The 13,727-nt window shown below is 37.8% G+C and overlaps 1 protein-coding gene across 1 annotated transcript in view; it reads left to right on the top strand.

Annotated features, from left to right (window-relative positions):
* The window catches only part of Rnf115 (ring finger protein 115), an 87,889-nt gene that overhangs the window by 30,299 nt on the left and 43,863 nt on the right, over positions 1-13,727 (top strand). The window lies entirely within an intron of this gene.

The following is a 13,727-nucleotide window of genomic DNA, read 5'->3' as shown; positions in this document are numbered from 1 at the left end:
TTCATTTGATTTAAGTATTAGTTTTCTTTTAGGAAATGGTAATAGGTTGGTCTGTCAGTTTTGTAAGAATGACTCACTAGGAAGAGATGCATTGAGTAAGAGGAAAATAAATAAAGTCAGTTTCCTAACTTTAGTAATGCTAAATCTGATGGTGATGGCATGAGCTATACTTCGGTGTCAAAGTAATTTTGCTGAGTCATAGCTGGTGACTTCATGTTCTTATTCAGTGACAAAGGGCACTCTCTCTGTAGAATTCTTGTTGTCATGGCTCAATATGTAAATTTTCTCCTTTTGAAATGATATATTTAAAAAAATTAAAAATTTTTTGGGGGGTGTTTTGAGACAGGGTCTCTATGTAGCCCAGGTGGACCTCAAACTCAGGGCAGTCCTCCTGCCTCAGCCTCCTGAGTGCTGAGATTACAGGCATATGCCACCATACCCATATTTTGCATTTTAAAATTAGAAAAATCTATCTTTGTAATATTACAGAAGTTGCCAGGGATTTTGAAAAATTAGCTGAAAAATATATAATCAATGTTTTTATGCATAACACTGTGCTAGAAGTAGGGGCAAGGAGCAATATCATGGTTGCCTTCAAGGACCTTATAATTTAGTTGGAAAACAAGCGCAAACATATGAAACAAAACTAGAGTGTTCAGAGAGTATAATAAATTATTCTGGTGTTTATATAACAAGTACATTTGAAGGAAGAGCCATTCAGAAGTGATTAAGAAGAGCACAGCATCTAGCCAAATTACTTGATTACAAGTCCTGGGTTTGCCAGTTACTGTGTAATCTAAACAAAATTACATAGAACCTCTGTTCCTTTGTTTCCTTGGGAAAATAATGAAGGAAGCAGGGCACAATGTCACAAGCCTCTAATCCCAGCACTCAGGAGGCTGAGGCAGGAGGATTGCTGTAGTTCAAGGCCAGCCTGGACTAAATAGTGAGTTCAAGGCAGGCCTAAACTGCACAGTGAGACCCTGTCTCTAAATAAATAAATAAGGAAGGAAGGGGAAAAATAGTAACACCTCATACGGATGCTGTAAAGATTAAATGAGTTAATATATGCTAAATGTGCAGCTCCAGTGTGTCTGCTGTATGGTGAGTGCTTAATAAATTTTAGCTATTTTGAAGACTTCATAGAAAAGGTAAAATTTGCATAGAGCCTTATAGAGGACGTGGAATTAGGTAAGCAAAGATGTTAAAAAACTAGGCCATCCGTCCCACTGCTCCCAGCCCAGAGGAAGGGCCTTCCAGGCCACCTGCCATCCCACAGCTCCCAGCTCAGAGGAGGTGAGCAGCACTCCCCCCCTCCCCCCCCTGGGTTGAAATGAGAAGATGCATAGTAAACAAGTCTCAAAACCAGACTTCCAGATCACCTACAGCAACCCCAAAGGGAAATGAGATGAAACACTCTGATACTCAACCACCTGAACTCCCTGAACTGGCAACAAAAGAGGATCTGGAAAAAATGAAATCAGAAATAATTTCTCATAACAGCAGAGATTGTGCTCATAGTGCAAGACATGATTAATAAATCTAGAGAGGAGCTGAGGAGCATGATGGAATCCCAACATAGAAAACAAATGGAATCCATAAAACAGATGCAAACAGATTTCCAGGAGATCAGAAACTCCACTGAAATTCTACACAGCAGAATGAGCGATGTGAGGACAAAATTTCAGATATAGAAGATAAGATTGCAGTTAGTGACCAGGAAAAGAAAAATTGCTTCAAAATTGTAAGGGATCACAAGAAATCAATCCAGCAGCTGCTAGACGGTGCACAGAAGAATAACATAAGACTGATTGGAGTCAAAGAAGAAACAGGAGAGAGTACAGATGACATAAAAAAATGTTCACAGAAGTAATGGCAGAAAACTTCCCAAGCAGGGGAAAAGAACTTGACATACAGATAAGTGAGGCATATAGGACTTCAAATAGCCTAGATCAAAAAAAATCTACACATAGGCATATAATTGTTACGATTCCAGAAACAACAGAAGAACAAAGTTCTACAAGCAGTTAGAGAAAAGAAACAAATCACAAAGGAAAGCCCATCAGAATCATAGCAGAATTCTCAACGCAAACCCTCTAGGCAAGAAGAGCATGGAGTGACGTATTTCAAGCCTTAAAGGAAAACAGCCTCCAACCCAGATTGATGTACCCTGCAAAACTATCTTTCAAAATGGATGGAGAAATAAGATACTTTCATGACAAAGAGCACCTTAGGAACTTCATGAATACCAAATCAGCACTCAAAAAATTTTAGACAATATCCTAAGAAAAGACAATGAGGCTGGGGATTTAGCTCAGTGGTTCCAGTGCCTGCCTTGCAAGCGCAAGGTCCCGAGTTCGATCCCCAGTACTGAAAAAAAAAAAAAAAAAGACAATGAGGATCACAACCCCAAGAAGCACAGCAGAATGAACCCATCGGGCACAACAAGAAATTAAATGTAAAGGGGGAGAATCCAACAAAAAGAAAAAGTCATGACAGTGATAAGTCAATACGTATCAGTTATAACCATCAATGTTAATGGTCTCAATTCACCAATCAAAAGAAATAGACTGGCAGAATAGGTCAAGAAGCAAAATCCAACAATATGCTGCATACAAGAAACACACTTTTTTTAACTTTTATTTATTTTTTTCCCCATTAAGTTTATTGGTACATTTTTGGTATAAAATACAGTTACATTCATCATTGGGATCTTGTACCATTACATGAGTCTCTTGGTTCTTATTTTTTTCCCCTTCCCTTGCCCTCCCTTCACCCTATACACCCTTCCCTATTTGCAAAGCCCTTATTTCCATTTTTTTTCCTCTTCTCATATTTTTTCCTTTCCCTTTTTTCCCTTCCCCTGCCCCTCCCAATTCCCCTGCTCTTTTAGACCTTTTCTTCCTGTTACACAATATCAGTTATACATTTTTTAAATACAATATTAAGATCTAGGAGACATTACCACAGATTTTACAGAATTTAAAAGGATATAGAAAGCATATTACAAAAATCTTTTTTGAAATAAATTTGACAACTACAAGAAACACAATTCAAAATGAAACTCATAGACTGAAAGTTAAAGGGTGGAAAACAATACTCCATGTGACGGGAACCCAAAAAAAAGCAGGAGTAGTTATCCTCTTTGCAGATCAAGTAGATTTCAAATCAACACTGATTAAGAGAGACAAAGAAGGACACTACATCCTTGTAAAGGGAACAATCCAACAGGGAGAGATGACAATCATAAATATCTATGCACCAAACACTAGTGCACCCAACTATATAAAACAAATACTAATGGACATGAAAAGTCATATGTACTAATACAGTTGTAGTGGGGGACCTCAATACCCCACTGTCACAAATAGATCAACTAGACAAAAAATAAGTAATGAAATACTAGAACTCAATCGAACACTTGAACAAATGAACTTAACAGATGTTTACAGAGTCTTCCACCCCACAAAATCAGAATACACATTCTTCTCAGCTGCACATGGGTCGTTCTCCAAAATAGACTACATACTCGCTCATAGAACATGTTTAAGTAAGTGCAAAGGAATTGAAGTTCTCCCCTGTATGTTATCAGACCATAGTGCGATGAAATTGGAGATCCATAGCAAAGAAACCACAAAAACTTCATAAACACATGGAAATTGAACAACACACTTCTGAATAACCAATGGGTCACAGAGGAAATTAAAGAAGAAATCAGACAGTTCCTTCAATTAAATGACAATGACAATACAACATATTTGAGTCTATGAAAGCAGTCTTACGAGGGAAATTCATAGCAGTGAATACACATATTAGGAAAACAGAACGAGCACAATTAACCTGATGCTGAACTTCAAGCTTCTAGAAAAAGAGGAGCAGGACAAACCCAAAGATCATACAAGGGAGGAAATTATAAAGATCAGAGCAGAAATCAGTTCAATGGAGACTAAGAGAATGATAAAAAAAATCAATGAAGCCAAGAATTGGTTCTTCGAAAGAATCAACAAAATTGGCAAACCCTTAGCCAACCTTAACAGAAAAAGGAAAGAAAAGGCCCAAATCCATGTGATTAGGAATGAAAAGGATAAAAACAAGTGGGATCTCTTCTTATTAAAAAGCTTCTTGGGCCAGGGATTTAGCTCAGTGGTTTCGCCGCCTGCTGCACAAATGCAAGGACCTGAGTTCAATCCCCAGTACCAAAAAAAAAAAAAAGCTTCTGCACAGCAAGAGAAACCACCAACAGTGTGAAGAGGCAACCCACAATGTGGGAAAAAATCTTCACCTGCTGTTCCTCAGACAAAGGCCTACTATCTAGAATATATAAAGAACTTAAAAGAACAGACCTCCCAAATTTAAAGACCCAATCCAGAAATGGGCATCTGAAATGAACAGACATTTCTCAGACAAAGAAATAGAAATAGCAAACATATGAAAAAATGTTCAATATCACTGGTCATTGGAGAGATGCAAATGAAAACAACGCTGAGATTCCACCTCACCCCAGAAAAAATGGCTGCTATCATGAAATCAACCAATAACAAATGCTGGTGGGGCTGTGGGGAAAGAGGAACCCTGCTCTACTGCTGGTGGGAGAGTAGACTGTTGCAACCACTGTGGAAATTAGTATGGAGATACCTCAAAGAACTAGGACTAGAGGTCCCATTTGACTCAGCTATTCCCCTGGTGAGTATCTTCCCCAAAGAATTAAAAGAATCATACCACAGTGATATATGTGCACCCATGTTCATAGCAGCACAGTTTGTAATAGCTAAAACTTGGAAACAGCCCAAATGCCCATCAACTGGAGACTGGATAAAGAAAATGTGTTGGTTTTTTAAATAAAATGGAGTACCACTCAGCCATAAAAAATGAGAAATTAGAGACATTTATAGCTAAATGGATGCACATTGAGGCCATACTCTTAAGTGAAATAAATAGGACACACGTGTATAAATACTGAATAGTTTCTCTAGTGTGAGAAACTGAAAGTGTAAATAAGGACTAAAAAGTATAATAGATAATGTGAAATAGGAAGGAAAGGGGCAAAGGGGAAGAGGAAGTGGGAGGGGTAGGGGAAAGGAAAGAAGGGAATGGAATTAATATGAGAAAATAAAAAAATGAAAACGAAGTCTTTGTAAATAGGGAGGGATGGAGCGGTTGAAAAGAGTGCAGGGGAATGGGGAAAAATAAGAACCAAGAGACTATGTAAAGGTGTAAATTTCCAATGATGAATGTCATTATATTGTATACCTAAAATGTACCAATGATTAAAATGAATAATCGATAATGCAAAATAGGAAGAAAAGGTCCAAAGGGGTAGGGGTAGTGGGAGGGGCAGGGGAAAGGAAAAATTATGAGAAATAGAAAAAAGGGAAAGAAAGTCTTTATAAATAGGGAAGGGTGGAGGGGGTAAAGGGAGGGGAGGGAATGGGGAAAAAATAAGAACCAAGATGCATCATGTAAAGGTACACAAGTTCCCAATGATAAAGGTAAATGTATTGTATACCTAAAAAATGTACCAATAAAAGAATTTAAACAAAAAAAAAAAGTATTTCAAAATAGCATCCCTAAATTATAAGGTTTTTCTACTCATGTCCCTAGAGAAAAAACTTAAGTAAAATTATACATACCAGCACTTGGGAGACTGAGACGGGAGACTGAGACGGGAGACTGAGACAGGAGAATTGCCATGAATTTGAGGCTAGCCTGGGCTACATAGTAAGTTCAAGGCTAGCCTAGAGTACATAGTGAGATCCTATACCAAAAACAAAACAAAACAAAACAAAACAAAGAAATTAAAGTTGTTTTTCTTTTCCATATTTTAGCTATTTCAGCAAAGGTTTATGCTTAATTCTACTGTTTTTCTTCATAAGAGCTGCTTGTACAACAGATTATTTTCTATAATTAGTATTTACTAAGAACTGAATTCTTAAAATACTGAATATATTAGAAGAGGTTTAGTCTAAGAAAATTTCTGACAGTCAATATTGACATATACTTATTTTTCTTCAAGTGAGGCAGGGGTGGGGATATAGATGGAATGCAGAGACGACAGGAGGAGGGTTATCAGGTAAATGGGAGCAGTGTTTGAGAAACATGTGCGGGATAGTGGACAGTGAGTCTAAAAATGTTGCTAGCAGTTTGGAGAGAGAGGACATTGCTATTCTGAGGTTCCTGATGATAACTTGGGAGAGGGAGTCCATAGGATAGCTATCTGAGGGTTTCATTGATTATTTGAAAGCTTCTTACTTTAACTTGTGCCAGTAAGATATCTGATCTTAGAGTCTCAGCTTAGCAGAAGGGATCACTTCAGCGCAAGAATGATTGTAGGGCCTGGACGTGTAACTCATTGGTGGAATGCATGTGGGGCCCTGGGTTTAAGCCCTAGCAACCCCTCTGCCCCAACCCCAATAAAAAGGGAGAATACCTCAACCTCTTCCCTACTAAAACATCTCTGATCTGGGTCAACTCTTGCGGCTCCAGCACAAAAACTGAAAGAAAAAAAAAAACAGAGAGGGAGAGAGGGAAAGGGAAAGAAAGGGAAGATAAGATGTAGCTGCTGCCTCACATTAGCAGAAAATAAGGTAGAAGGCTCCCTGGATAAAAAGAGCTTCCATATATGCACAGAAGGGCAGGATGCTCTGAGCAGTCTGTTTAAACAAAATTTGTTTCTGTTACATAAGAAGCATTATAATGGCAATGAAAAATATGGGGCTAAATATTTTAAGACTTTCAGGTTTTGTCCTGAGGTATAAACACTGAAAAAATATTACAACAATGTTAAGATTTTTTAAAATTAAAAATCTCCCATTACTTTACCATAGCTGTTTCTTTGGCATACTACTTTGCATTTTGCCTATGCATGCATCATAACTTTTCAGTTGCAACCATTGAGTATATCATATTTCTGCTTTTAAATTTTTTCTTGGTATTATGTCATAAATCTTTCATGACTTCATAGTTGTATATTTATAAACTGTATTAAGAATACCTGTTTTATGACTATATTTTTTGTGTTCACATTATATTTATTAAACTATTATCCTGGGTTAGGCATGCCTAGTTATTTGTAATGGTTGATCATTGATCATAGTACTTCTCCTCTGAGTCTAGAACATATTGAGAAATAAAACACAGTAGCTAGACAGTTGGAAATAAAAACTTCATTTTTATTCAGCTGAACTGGAGAACATAGTTGAAGAGTGACCAAATGGATATATCCTAAAATTTATATAGGATGACCCTCCTGAGAATTAGAGGCTACAGAAGAGGCACACCTACTCAGGTCTACTTTTTTTTTTTTTTTGGTACCAGGGATCGAACTTGAGACCTTGCCCTTGCAAGGCAGGTGGTGGAACCACTGAGCTAATCCCCGGTCCAGGACTACTGTTTTTGCATTTGTTCAGCTTCCTAATACCTCAACTCCATTCACTAGAGAAATGTAAATTGGTAGAGGTTAAGGTCTTGCTATATACCAATCAGAAACACTATTCCTTTGGTAGAGAAGACTATTGAGGAATGAATGAAGAGGTCAGAAGTGGAAATGAGAGACTTTTTCTTCTCTCTTAACCTTTGGGTTTAATAATTTAAACCTGTAGTCAGCAGAGATCTGGGAGTAGAATTGTAGTAGTTGTGGGAGGAGATCTATAAACTGAGTACAGTTTTGCTTCTGCCCTCTTGAAGACCTTCTCTAATACCAGTTCATGCTCTTCGTGTGTTCTTGGGACTGTGGTAGGTGTCTTGACTTTTGCCTGCAAAGTGCTCTGAAATAATCAAATTTAAAGGTAAATTAAGTTGAATTAAATGAAATTGCTGATATCCTGCTGCTTTTGATGTATAAGAATTTTAAATGGCTCAACCTGATTTTAAAAGTTACATGTAAACCAGATGTCATGGCACATACCTGTAATCCCAGTACTCTTGGAGGCTGAGGCAGAAGGATGGCAAGTTCAAGCCCACCCTGGACAATTTTCAACTTAGTGAGAACCTGTCTCAACCAAACCAAACCAAACCAAACCAAACCAAACCAAACCAAACCAAAACAAAACAAAAGGTCAGGGCTGGGGATGTAGCTCTCACTCAGTCCAAGGGTCCTGGATGCAATAAGCAGTATTCCCTCCCACCTGCCAAAAAAAAAAAAAAAAGTTACAGGTGTCACACATCTGTAATCCCAGCTACTTGGGAGGCTAAGGCAGGTCAGCCACGGTAATTTAGTGATGCCTTATCTCAAAGAATAAAAAGGACTGGGGAGATAGCTCAGTAGTAGAGCACTTGGGTCATATACAAGTCTGTAACAGTCCTGGGGGTCATTTCTCCATGCTGGAAAAAAAATGTTTCAAACCATCTTTCCCCAGGTAAATTATCCTTTACCTGTTTGCTATTTTTCTCAGTCTCAGCCAAAGGGCTTGTACTCAGAGGCCAGAGATTTAGGGTTCTTTGAGTAATTGCATCTTGGATTGGATCTTTAAGGTTTAATTAATTCAACCAAATCCTTTATGTCTCACTCTTTCTAGAGTGTGGAGTGTTAAAAGGACACACTTGCTTCACATTTATTCTGGAAATATTAAGTATAAAACTGCTGAACTTTTCAGTAGTTGTCAAAAGGATTATGATGTTTCCATAATTCAGTACATGCTAAATTCACAACCATAATTCTATTGGTGATCAAAGACCTTAACACAAATTAAATTTAATAGTAACTGAAGGAAAAAAATTAATGATGAAAATATTCTTGGTATCAGTTGTGCCAGGTTTCTGGTCGATGAGTGCCAGTTGTCCAAAGTCCATAGCCTGTGAATTTAAACATTTAGGGTCAAATGAGACTTTCAGTCCTAGTTCTTTGATGTATCTCCATACTGATTTCCACAGTGGTTGCACCAGTCTACACTCCCACCAGCAGTGGAGCAGGGTTCCTCTTTCCCCACAGCCCCACCAGCATTTGTTATTGGTTGATTTCATGATAGCAGCCATTCTTTCTGGGGTGAGGTGGAATCTCAGCGTTGTTTTCATTTGCATCTCTCGAATGACCAGTGATGTTGAACATTTTTTCGTATGTTTGCTATTTGTATTTTGTTGCCTGAGAAATGTCTGTTCATTTCAGATGCCCATTTTTGGATTGGGTCTTGAAATTTGGGAGGTCTGATTTTTTTAAGTTCTTTATATATTCTAGATAGTAGGCCTTTGTCTGAGGAACAGCAGGTGAAGATTTTTTCCCACATTGTGGGTTGTCTCTTCACACTGTTGGTGGTTTCTCTTGCTGTGCAGAAGCTTTTTTTTTTTTTGGTACTGGGGATTGAACTCAGGTCCTTGCATTTGTGCAGCAGGTGGTGAAACCACTGAGCTAAATCCCCATCCCAGAAGCTTTTTAATAAGAAGAGATTCCACTTGTTGATTGTTTGTGCTAGTTCATGGGCAACTGAGGTTTTGTTCATAAAATCTTTTCCTACACCAATGTCTTCAAGAGTTCTACCTAACCTCTCTTCCAGCCGGCTCAGTGTTTCTGTTTTAATATTTAGATCTTTAATCCATTTATGTTTTAGTTTAGTGCATGGTGAGAGATATGGGTCTAGTTTTCATCTTTGGCAAGTTGAAACCCAATTTTTCCAGCAGCATTTATTAAATAGGCTATCTTTCCTCCAGTGAGGGTGGTTGGCTCCTTTGTTGAAGGTGAGGTGGCTGAGTGTGTCTGGAGTTGTTTCTGCATCTTCTAATCTGTTCCATTGGTCTTCAGGTCTGTTTCTTTGTCAGTACCATGCTGTTTTTATCACAGTAGCTTTGTAGTATAGTTTCAAGTTGGGGATTGTGATACTCCCTGCCATGTCTCTATTGTCTAGAATTGCTGCTGCTATTCCAGGTCTTTTCTTGTTCCAAGTGAATTTTTGGATTGTTTTCTCAAGGTCTGTGAAGTATTCTGCTGGAATTTCAATTGGGATTGCATTGAATCTATGTACCAGTTTTGGAAGTATGACCATTTTTACTATGTTGATTCTTCCTACCCAGGAGCAAGGGATGTCTTTCCATTTTGTGATATCATCTTCAATCTCTCTTTGCAGAGTGCTATAGTTTTCAGAGTAGAGGTCTTCGATTTCTTTCGCTGGGGTGATTCCTAGGCATTGCATTGTTTTGGATGCTGTTGTGAAGGGAGTTGTTTCTCCAGTTCCTCTTTCAGTGAGTCTGTTGTTTGTGTACAAGAATTGATTTTTTTTTGTATTGATTTTTGTGTGTTGACCTTGTATCCAGCTACTTTACTGAATTTGGTTAAGTCTAGAAGACTTTTGGTGAAGTTCTGGGATGTTCTATATAGAGTATCGTGTAATGCAGATAATGACAATTTAACTTCTTTTTTTTCTACCTTTCTTCCTTGTATTTCTTTCTCTTGTCTAATTGCTATGGCTAATGTTTCTAAAACTATATTAAACAGGAGTGGTGATAGTGGACATCCTTGTCTTGTTCTTGATTTTAGTGTGAAGGATTTCAGTTTTTGACTGTTTAGTATGATATTCGCTGTTGGTTTTTCATAGATGACTTTTATCAGGTTGAGGTAAAGACCCATCTATTTCAGTTTTTTGTGGGGTTTTTATCATACATGCGTGTTGGATTTTGTCAAATGCTTTTTCTGCGTCTATGGAGAGAATCATATGTTTTTTGTCCTTGGCTCTATTATATAGTGTATTACATTTTTATTAATTTGTGTACATCCCTGGGATGAATCCCACTTGGTCAGTGTGTATGATCTTCTTGATGATCTTCTGGATTCTGTTTGTTAGTATCTTATTAAGAATTTTTGCATTTATGTTTGTTATTGAGATTGGGCTACAGTTCTCTGTTTTGGTTGGGTCTTTCTCTACTTTTGGGATCAAAGTGATGCTTACTTGCAGGAATGAATTTCGGAGCATTGCTTCCCTTTGAATTTCATTGAAGAGTTTAAACAGTAGTGGCAGTAGTTCTTCTCTAAATGTCTTGTAGAATTCAGCCGTGAAGCCATCAGGGCCTGGGCTTTTCTTAGTTGGTAAGTTTTTAATTACGTTTTCAACTTCTTTGATTGATATTGGGTTGTTTGGAAGTTTCAGGTCTTCTTCATTCAACTTTGATAACTCATACATATCTAGGAATCTGTCCATTCTGTGTTTTCCATCTTCTTGGCGTATTCTAGGTTCTCAAAGTAGGTAGGTATTGATGATCCTCTAGATTTCTGCAGGGTCCATTGTAATTTCACCCTTTTCATTCCTAATTGCATGGGTTTGGGGTATTTTCTTTCCTTTTTTTGATGAGGTTGGCTAAGGGTTTGTCAATTTTGTTTATTCTTTCAAAGAACCAACTCTTTGCTCCATTGATTTTTTTTGTATCATTCTTTTAGTCTCCATTGCCTTGATTTCTGCTCTAATCTTGTATGAGCTTTGGGTTTGTCTGGCTCTTCTTTTTTCTAGAAGCTTAAGGTTCAGCATCAGGTTGTTTAATTGAGCTCGCTCTGTTTTCCTAATATGAGTATTCACTGCTGTGAATTTCCCTTGTAAGACTGCTTTCATTTTCATTGTGTCCCATAGATTCTGAAGTGTTGTATTGACATTTTCATTTAATTGTGGGAACTGTCTGATTTCTTCTTTAATTTCCTCTGTAATCCATTGGTTATTTAGAAGTGTGTTGTTCAATTTCCGTGTGTTTATGAAATTCTTGTGGTTTCTTTTGCTATGGAACTCCAATTTCATTGCATTATGGTCTCATAATATACAGGGGATAACTTCAATTCTTTTGCACTTACTTAAACATGTTCTGTGAGTGAGTATGTGGTCTGTTTTGGAGAACGACCTGTGTACAGCTGAAAAGAATATGTATTCTGATTTAGTGGGGTGGAACACTCTAAACATCTGTTACAAGAGTTTCATTAAGTTCTAGTATTTTGTTGTTTATTTGCTATCTAGTTGATCTATCTTTTTGTGACAGTGGGGTATTGAGGTCCCCCACTACTATTGTATTAGTGCTTATTTGATTTTTCATGTCCATTAGTATTTGTTTTATATAATTGGGCACACTAGTATTTGCTGCATATGTATTTATGATTGTCATGTCTTCCTGTTGGATTGTTCTCTTTACAAGGATGTAGTGTCCTTCTTTGACTCTCTTAATCAGTGTTGGTTTGAAATCCATTTGATCTGCAAAGAGGATAGCTACTCCTGTTTTTTTGGAGGTTCCTGTAGCATGGTGTATTGTTTCTACCCTTTACCTTTCAGTCTATGAGTTTCATTTTGAATTAAGTGTGTTTCTTGTATGCAGCATATTGTTGGATCTTGCTTCTTGACCCATTCTGCCAGTCTATTTCTTTTGATTGGTGAATTGAATCCATTAACATTGATGGTTATAACTGATACATATTGACTTATCATTGTCATGACTTTTTCTTTTTGTTGGATTCTCCCCCTTTGCATTTAATTTCTTGTGCCTGATGGATTCATTCTGCTGGGCTTCCTGGGGTTGTGATCCTCATTGTTTTTTCTTAGGATTTTTTTTTTTTTTTGGGTACTGGGGATTGAACTTGGGCTTTTGTGCTTGCTCAGCAGGTGGCGAAACCACTGAGCTAAATCCCTGGCCCTCGTAGGATATTGTTAAAACTTTTTTGGAATGCTGATTTGGTATTCATGAAGTTCCTCAGGTACTCTTTGTCATGAAAGTAACTTGCTTTTGCAGGGTACATCAATCTGGGTTGGAGGTTTTTTCCCTTTAGGGCCTAAAATGCATCGCTCCAGGCTCTTCTTGGCTTGAGGGTTTGTGTTGAGACGTATGCTCTGATTCTGATGGGCTTTCCTTTTGTATGTGATTTGTTTCTTTTCTCACACTGCTTGTAGAATTTCGTTCTGTTGGGTTTCTGGAATCTTAACTCTTCTAAGCCTATGTGTAGATTTTTTTTTTTGATCAAGGCTAGTTGGGTCCTATATGCCTCACTTATCTGTAAGTCAAGTTCTTTTCTTCTGCTTGACAAGTTTTCTGCCATTACTTCTGTGAACAGTGTTTTATGTTTGCACTGTTTCCTGTTTCTTCATTGACTCTGATCAATCTTATGTTATTCTTCTTTGCATCATCTAGCAGCTGCTGGATTTTCTCATGGTCTCTTACTACTTTTAAGAAATTTTTATTTTCCTCGTCACTAATTGCAATCCTGTCTTCTATGTCTGAAATTCTGTCCTCACATTGGCTCATTCTGCTGGGTAAACTTTCAATGGAGTTTTTAATCTCCTGGATATTTGTTTGCACCTGTTTAATGGATTCGTTTGTTTCTTATGTTGGGATTTCATAGTTTTCATCTGCTCCTCTTTTTTTAAATCTGTGTCTGCTCTAGATTTATTAATTATGTCTTGCAGTATGGATACAATCTCTGTTGTTATCTGAGAAATTATTTCTGATTTCATTTTTTCCAGATTGTCTTTCATTGCCAGTTCAGGGAGTCCAGGTGGTTGAATATCAGAGTGTTCCGTCTCATTGCCCTTTGGGATTGCCTTAGATTATCTGGGAGTGTCCTTTTGAGACTTGTTTACGTGTCTTCTCATTTCAACACATGCAGCCTGCTGCACATTTGTTGAGGTGACTTTTTGCTCACCCAGTGGTCTTCATTTCTCAGTAAGCCACCAAGAGGTCTTTTCTCTGCTGCTCACCACTGCACCAATTCCTGGGTTCAGAATGGTGGCCTTCTGGATCCCTGTGCTGGCCTGTTATCTAGGTGGTGTTCTGGCTGGGGC

Source organism: Heterocephalus glaber, unplaced genomic scaffold (assembly GCF_053883595.1).
Source record: "Heterocephalus glaber isolate CG9 unplaced genomic scaffold, H.glaber_assembly_v1.0 deba00001442, whole genome shotgun sequence".
Lineage (NCBI taxonomy): Eukaryota > Metazoa > Chordata > Mammalia > Rodentia > Bathyergidae > Heterocephalus > Heterocephalus glaber.
The sequence above is the reverse complement of the archived record's forward strand: the minus strand, read 5'-3'. Positions and strand labels throughout refer to the sequence as shown.